An 8,528-nucleotide genomic window follows, 5' to 3' on the forward strand; every position below is an offset into this window, starting at 1 on the left:
AATTTAGACTGCAGGATGGCATGGGCTGAATTGGAATTTTGGGCAAAATTCACTTGTTGATTAATAATCTGAAAATATAAATAGAGGATAATTACCAAATATTCTTAAAATTACTCAAATCTTTTGGATTATTTAAAAGAGATTTCTAGATAATTAATTAGATAATATCAGCCTGAGATGGAGGACCAGAGAAGATGCACAACACCTCCATTCAAATTGCACAAATCAGAAACACGAAACCTCTACTACAGCATTGTGAACCACAATGGCAGCACTCGCCAAAGATAAAGCTTCCTTGTGCACGTAGAAACATGTTACACCATCACAAACAACTTAACAGAAACCCTCGTCAGAGAATAATAACTACAGCAGAACACGAAACGATCTTCTCCGTTGGATTCACCACAAAGCAGCAACATAACATGTTCTAAAGGAAGCCATCCAAGCTTCACGTTTCAGCACACCACTGCGGCAGAAACCCTACTTTAGGAGAGAGAAAGGGATTCCACGTGTCAGACCCTCATTGCATCAATTGGTCAAAGTTAGTCAAATTTAGTCAACTAGTCAAACAATAGGAGGTAAAGTGCAAATATTGATATATTTGGATTTTCCTGCAAATTTGGACTACAAAGTTGCAGAGGGTTGATTTAGAAAATTAATGCAAATATTGGTTAGTAATAATTTATCAGATATCTTTAAGTAATTAATTTATTTAATTATATCATAAATTTTCAACCAACTATATTTGTCAAATAGTTTATATCTCTCCAAATATTTTTAAATATTCATAATCACTATAAAGATAAATAATATTTATCTTTATCTTTATTTTAAAATATATTTGAGAGATTTTAGCAACATAAAAGCCAAATTCAAGTCCTATATAAAAAGACAAAGGGGAAGCAGAAAAAGGAAGTTCGGAGCATCGGAGTTTAGGAACCCTTTAGGGGGGCCTAATTTCTTCCTCTCTCTCTGCACTTTTTATTTTATTTTGATGTTATATTGATTTCATGGAGGACTAAGCTTCTTGGGTTGGTTCGACTGTAATTTCATTATGAATTCTGAGGTTAGAATGAAATAATTTGTTTGCTCTTTTTATTATTGTTGTGGTTTTCATTCTTCTATGTCTTTTATATTTGAATCACGTAAAAAGTAATGATTTTACATGCTAGATAATAAGCGAAGTGTTTAAATTTATATGCATGTTGATCATATAAGTGCAAGGGATTTTAAATTTAATCGAGACTTTTATATTTGATTTTATTTAGAAACTTTCATGTGATTAAATGTGTTTTTACCAATAATTGAGACTTTACTTTGGTTAAAGGTATTTACTCTAACTAAAATTAGTAAAGACTTTACTTTGATTAAGTAAGCTTTTTATTTGGTGAGCAGATAAAAGAATAGACATGATTAGGCATAGTAAAATTTGATTGAGACTGTACTTTGGTTGAATTTACTGTGAGTAATCTAAAAGTTCTAACTTTTAATTAAGATTGTACTTTGGTTAAAAGTGAGAATACCAACAAATTAATTGAGACTTTACATTGATTAATTTGCAAATCTAAAACAATAATTAATTGAGCAATAATCTCTAGATAACTGATGATGAATCTATTTTGAAAAAGCAGTGGAATTAATCTATTTTCTTCTACTATTTTTTTTCCAATATAATTTATTTGACTAAAACTTTTTTATAGTTTTATAAAAACTAATTTGTTAGAAATCAATTCCATATTCGTTGGGAGGCAACTTAGGGTTGACTTTACCTTTTCTATTTTGTTGGCTACTATCTTAGCAATACTGGCATTGCCATAGTTTAGTAGTATTAATTTGATCACGTCAATGACATCGTTATCACAAAGACATGACAATTTTTTTATGATGTGCTTGAATATTAACTTGTGTTAGTAATTTTGTCATTTACAAGTTAAAAACCTAGTGCTTATAAACTTCCACTCAAGAAAATGCAGAGACTTAATTGCCTTGAGCTACATTCCCTGTGACCGAATTTTAGTAAATAACACATACAATATATTGGTGTTCATTATAGGTTATAATCAATGGGTGCACATTACGGCCTTGTGCATGTATCTTGTTTCATGAGTGTCACTTAGAGACTTGCCCATGTCTCACAATGGCGGCCCCACCATCACACTCACTAGGTAAACCCTCAAAGGGTGGTTTGTGACTCACACCCCTACAATAATTTTCATTGGGTTTATTAAGAGATATTTTATAAAATAATGAACATACCTCAACCATTGGGTTTATTAAGAGGTATTTTATAAAATAAGCATAATAATGTACATTCCTCAACCTTATTATTGTCACAATTTATAGTACACCTCGCCATAGGAATGAGACATAAAATTTAATCAAATTATTTGGTGTACTTTAGTCAACAACAACTTCGTTGTTACCCATTGAACTCCATTCCATCGGATCGCCATTCATGTGGAGATGAGTGTCCATTGTTACAACTAATTTATGGGCTATAATCTCATTCCCCTCGACGACTCAAATACTTGTTGTTGATGCATCAACCCTTTGATAAGCAGATATGCAATATTTCTTTCTAATCTGACAAATTCAAAAGAGACAATACCATGAGTAATTAAGTTTCTAATATATTTGTCTCTCATTCTCATATGTCAAATTTTCATTGACATTTTTATTAGAAACTTTAAGTATAACAATTTGATTGTCGGGATGCATTGAAAATAGGAATAATTTATGTTTGCATAGTAGATCATGACAACAACTTTTTAACATATTTACATGATAGTGCACCTCCATCCAAGGTCAAAACATAACCATAACCAGTAGGTGATCTTGTGTAACTAGAATCCATATCCAATTTAAATTAATATATATCATTCAATAATCTCAAGAAATTGGACATATTGTCATAACTAGAAAAAATACAAATAATATTACACTAGATGGCAAAACAGTTCCCGAGGTATCACAAAAAAATTTAGATAATTTATCATTTGAAGGAAACATCTCTAGAAATTTATTAGTATAAATAACCAAAGATTTTTTCCATTAAAAGGTATATTAACCTTTACAAGACACCTCCACACTTTGAAATATTTTAAATGTCGTTCATTTTTTCTTTCATAACTCATAAAAAGTTTATCACAACCTTTTGTGTTCAAAATATGGTAGGTTGAATATAAAGTTTCACACTATATAATTTTATAGGCAAAGACAAGCTAGAACTTGAAACACAACATTTATTATATCAAATAAAAGAATTTTTTTTTTATTTCGCTGCACCATTAGATTAACATCATATGAAGATATTACTTAATGAATAATACATTGAGTTTCACACAAAAAAACTCATTTATACATACATGTATCATAACTTCTAGATATATTGAATTTTATTTCATTAAAGAGAGCATTCTCTTTGTTCTTGGCTTAGGCTTCCGGTTCTTATCAAAGATTAACATCTTTGTGGCGAATCTTCACTTGACTTATCAATCTGCTAGATTGTGGCGTCCTCCATCTCTGTCTTATTCTGCGTTCATCTATGATTTATTCGTGTCGTGCCTCTTGAGGATTCAAATTCAGAAACGATCATACTCTTTCCTGGATAGGATCGTATCACCAAAATTTCTCAACTTCTTAACAATTGTAATAATAGCATGTCATATATCAATAATTTTAAATTTATAATTTGATAAATATTATATTTATTATCAATCACCTTTTTTTTCATATAAATATCAAGCTAATTTTAGTTCAAGTGTTTTTCATAACACAATAGTAGTTTTAGTAAGACAAATTATTTCATAATTATTTTCATTCAAAATACTTAAAATATATACATGATATAGAACATCTTTATCAATGGTAAGAATAGACAATATTAAAGCATAAATTAATATAACAACAAAAACATTAGCTATAGATATCACAACAAATTATTCAATGAGTAGGATTTCCTGATGTGACCCCAACAGGCCCAACATCAAGTCAAGGTACACCTTCAAGTCCAAGCCCATCAAGAGGCCCAATAACAAGGGGCATGCTCAAAAAGATCCAATTGGACTTCATCCAAGATGGCCCAAATCCACATGGACTTCTCACACTCTTCACATGGACCAAAGAAGATGTAAAGATTTGAAAAGGTGTATCAAAGAGCAGTAGATTAGCAATAAGTTGTTCACTGGTTGTTGCAACCTAGTTACCACTTATTGGATGTTCTCCCCACTTTTGTTGAGGAGTGTCTCCATGTGCTTTTTGATAGAGGTAATGGCACGTGGATCCAACATTTCTAGGTGTGAATATCTTGAAGTCTGCATATGGCTTTGAGTCAATACCATGTACTTCGGTGGGGAGGAGTTTTACTCAACCTTATGGTTTTCGCCAAATGTTTTTACCAAAAAATTGGTGGGCAAACTCTAAGGTAGATGAACGATCTCCAACGTCTGAACCTTTGAGAGAAAGAGATGATAACTTGATCTTGTTGGTAAAAGCGGAGGAAAAGTCCACCTACAAAGGATGCATTAGTAGACCTTTTGATTCCATAGAGAATATATTAATGGGTTCTGTTAATATCCTTACAGATAACAAATGATAAACAATTATAAAAGCATATCTTTCCCATCACTATGCCAAAATAAGCAATAGACAACGGTATTTACATAGCGCTTATTTAATTAAGCGCTATAAATTAAAAATAAAATCAAAAGACAACGCTTTGTAAAATAAGCGCTATAAAATATATACACATAGATAACGCTTCATAAAAAAGATGCTATCTATGATTGATTTATATTTTAAAAAAATAGAATAGATAAGTAAATAGCGTTTTTATATTTAAGCGCCATGTACTGTATCATCATAGACAGCGTTTTAGAAAATAAGCATTGTCCATGGTTAATTAAAAAAATTCTAAAACGCACACATTGCCTTCTCCTATGAAAAAATCATTCTCAACTGTCACAAAATTCATTCTCAACCTCACTCCTACTCACATCCTGTTATCAGCATCGTTCGCGTCATTACCAGCATCCCTTATTTTGAACCTTCCACCTTAACCTAAACCTTCCATCACTATATTCCAACACACCAACGACGAAGAAGATGCAGACAAGCATGGCCAAAAGAGTCTCAGGGATCTATTTTTTAGTGTTGATAGCGCAAATGTGCAAACACTAACAGGTTGTGTTGTGTTGTCGGCGTCACTTGGTTGTTGAGGTTGTTCTATTGTGTTTCCACAAAAGTAATTCTCACTCCATTAGGTTAGATTAGTTGCCCTTCCTCTTCCCTTTTATTTCACTTTCACTCTTTGTTCTGTTCATCCAACTTTTTGTTGCGCACATTTTCTCATCTTCTTTCAACCCATTATTTTTTTCAACAAAAAAATAGATAGAAATTCCACCGTTCTCTTCTCTTCTCTCTCCTCGCCTACGCCGTTTCCTTTCTATTTCTTCTCATCACAACCTCTCTGACTTTGATCACTACTCTTTCCCCAATTTTAAGAAATGCATAAATCCTTCTCTTGTTTGTGTACCCTTTCTATTCTTTCTCTTTACTACTTAACGATGTGCATTTGATACAGGAGATTGTGATGGCATTGGAATTTCATGCCGAGTTCGAAGACGCTTCTCAAATGCGTGACTTACCCTAATCTTGAAGTATGTTTTTACTGTCTATATAAAAAGTTTGTACATGTTTATAATATTTAGATTGGTTGAACATGATAAGATTGGTGCATAAACACTAGCAGTAGTATTAAAGCTGTAATTTACTATCACCATTAATGGTATTAAGATCTTGAAATGTAATTTAGTATGTCATTACCTCTCTTTTTACATCGCACATTTGTTTTATTTTTGTTCCTAAAGCTCTTAGGTTCGTTTTAAATTGTCATTTGGTCTTTAGTCCTAGCATTGAATAAGATTTCAAGAAAATGCTGAATGAAAATGACAGAGTTCAAGGTGCTTGTTCTGAAAGAAATTCGTACAGCAATTGATGGAACAAAAAAGGTTAAATTGATCTTTCTCTTTTTTATTTTCATATATTTCACCATTCAATTAATCTAGATAGAAAATTTTATGAAACCTGAAAGCTATTATTTTTTATGGTTGTAGCTTCATAATTAGTTGCACGACTTGCTTATATTTAATTGTTTCTGGAGAGTATTCTTATTAACTTTAAACTCACAAGATAATGCATATTTTATTCATATTGGACGATAGGTTGGTCATAGAAACAATTTTCATACCTTGAGACAAAGGTAGGACTACTGTACGCGTTTCAAGTTCAATTAGATGTGCAACAAATTGTCAATTTTCCCATACTGGAAGGTTAGTGTTATTTTACCTTGAAGATGGAATTTTGATGGTTGTGTTTTACTTTTTATGCATTATTATTCATGTAGAATGGGTGTTTGCAGACATCTTACTATTGTAGAAATTGTCATTGCCATGTTGACAAGTCGATATAAGGATAGCTATGTCATTGGAGCAGATAAGGTTAAATTTGTTTATATTTTCATTCAATCATGATATTCATAAATTATAAAATTGTTGATGTGGTTTAATTACATGTTTGCTTTCTGTAATTATAAAATCTTGATTTTTTTAAGTTTCAATATTCAAAATTCTCGTTTTTGTTTAGACACGTGTAACTTTTAGAATTAGACTATTCTTCTTAACGTATGTTGGATATTGATTTTTGATTCTGTTATAATATATTTCTTTGTAAGGAAGTTACTTTTGTGATATCTTATTGTAGGATATTGACTTTTGGTTCTAATATAATATATTTCAAGGTGTATTTCCATTTGATAGATAGTAACTCTTTTATTGGTGGCTTAAAATCTTTTATCCAATTTGGATAGGAAATACGTGTAATAAGAAACCTAATTTAATAGAAATTTAAAAAGCTTGGGATATTAGCGTAATTGATAGTGTGTGCGTCAATTAGTAGGTATACCCACTAGCATAAGCCATAAAAATCTGATAAAAAGTACTACGCTAATTTTCATGAAAAATATGAAAAAAATAAATGAAAAATAAAACATGAAAAACATGAAAGAACTTTTAACTATTGAAAGAACTTGGTTGGATTAATTTGAATATGGTGGAACAAGGGTCGTGGAGTAGTTATTCTCGTGTTGTCATGGATAATTAATTTGTACACTGTTGCAAATGGTTGATATGCATGAGATGGTGGCTGGGAAAATGTTGATAGGTACCATGAGCTAGGAAAGCATGTTTTGGGAAAAAGTTGGGATTGTGGATTGTGGTGCCTCAACAACTGATATGAGATTATTGTGGACATTGTGTACATAGTCACTGGAGGAAAATCACTACAGAAAAGTCATGACCTTGTGTGCAAAAATAATTGCCATAACATGAGGACCACTTACTTCATCATCATCTTTGATTCTCTTCATTTTGTTCTCTTTCACATTTCCTACTTCAATGGTATCTCTTTGGCTGCATTAGTCATGTCTCTCAAGTAATCATGCATTTTCTTTTTCATGCCAATTAGTCATAAACTTAAGTCAATAAATCAACTCAACCAACCCTCTCATTAATTTTTTTTTCTTTTTCATGTCTTTTTCAGTAATACATCCAAAAGCCTTGTTGCCTATGTTGGAGACAATGTTGTGGAGACTCAAGCAATCATCTCTTCCTCCCAAGAGAAGTCCTCAAAGCGTCCCATGTGACAAGGGTGGTGGGGTCCTAGGATGTCCCATGGGTTGAGTTCAGTGAACAACAAGTCCATGTTGTTGAGGAGCCAAACTCAAGATTTTGATCACAACCAATGGTTGTTTGAGACCAAAGGGACTTATGGCAGAGTGAATGCTTTTTGGCAGGGAGATCAGAACACTTTTGAAGGAGTTAGCATAGCAGATTTCATGGACAAACCTTGGAAACCACTAATTAGGAAGATTAGAATCCCAAAGGCTATACTTAGCCCTTACAAGTGTATGTATATACATGAATCATTATCAGTTTTCATAGTACCAGCAGACTGTGTCTTTATATTTGTTGACTACTTGGGCCATTTTGGGTTAGAAGCTTGATATATATAGGCTGCCAAGCTCTTTTTTTTATAAGTGTTCATTTAAAGTAGTTTGTTTACTATTTTTAATTTTTATTTTATAAGTGTTTACTATCTATAAAAGAAAATAGTTGCCTAGAAAATAATGCATGCATTTTTTTTTTAAATCACATTGGGTAAGTTTTTATTGATTGTTATAGTTATCATAAATGTTTTCGTAAATGATAATACTAAAATAAACAGAATGAACAAAAAATTAAATAAATTATAAAAAAAAATCAAACCAATACTCATTGCTTGTTTGAAAAAAAATGATGAAAAATAAATAAAAAATATAGACTACGCTTATTTTTCCAAGTGCTATCTATAAGTACATCGATAGACAACACTGTCTTTAGGAAGTGCTATCTTTTCAATAATACATAGATAGCGCTTGTTGAGCCAAACGTTGTCTATAAGATGTCATTAGATAGCGCTTTTTTACAAACGCT

General features: G+C 31.6%; 1 long non-coding RNA gene across 1 annotated transcript; it reads left to right on the forward strand.

Moving 5' to 3' along the window:
- The first annotated feature begins 5,396 nt into the window (after positions 1–5,396).
- On the forward strand, positions 5,397–8,073 carry LOC146885441 (uncharacterized). The gene is made up of 3 exons (XR_014995523.1): positions 5,397–5,657; positions 6,222–6,329; positions 7,597–8,073. It is a non-coding gene; the product is annotated as an uncharacterized LOC146885441 (long non-coding RNA).
- Positions 8,074–8,528: the final 455 nt, after the last annotated feature.

This window comes from Vigna unguiculata, chromosome 6, assembly GCF_037176805.1.
Source record: "Vigna unguiculata cultivar grain cowpea cultivar isolate G323 ecotype 2 chromosome 6, ASM3717680v1, whole genome shotgun sequence".
NCBI classification, from domain to species: Eukaryota; Viridiplantae; Streptophyta; class Magnoliopsida; order Fabales; family Fabaceae; genus Vigna; species Vigna unguiculata.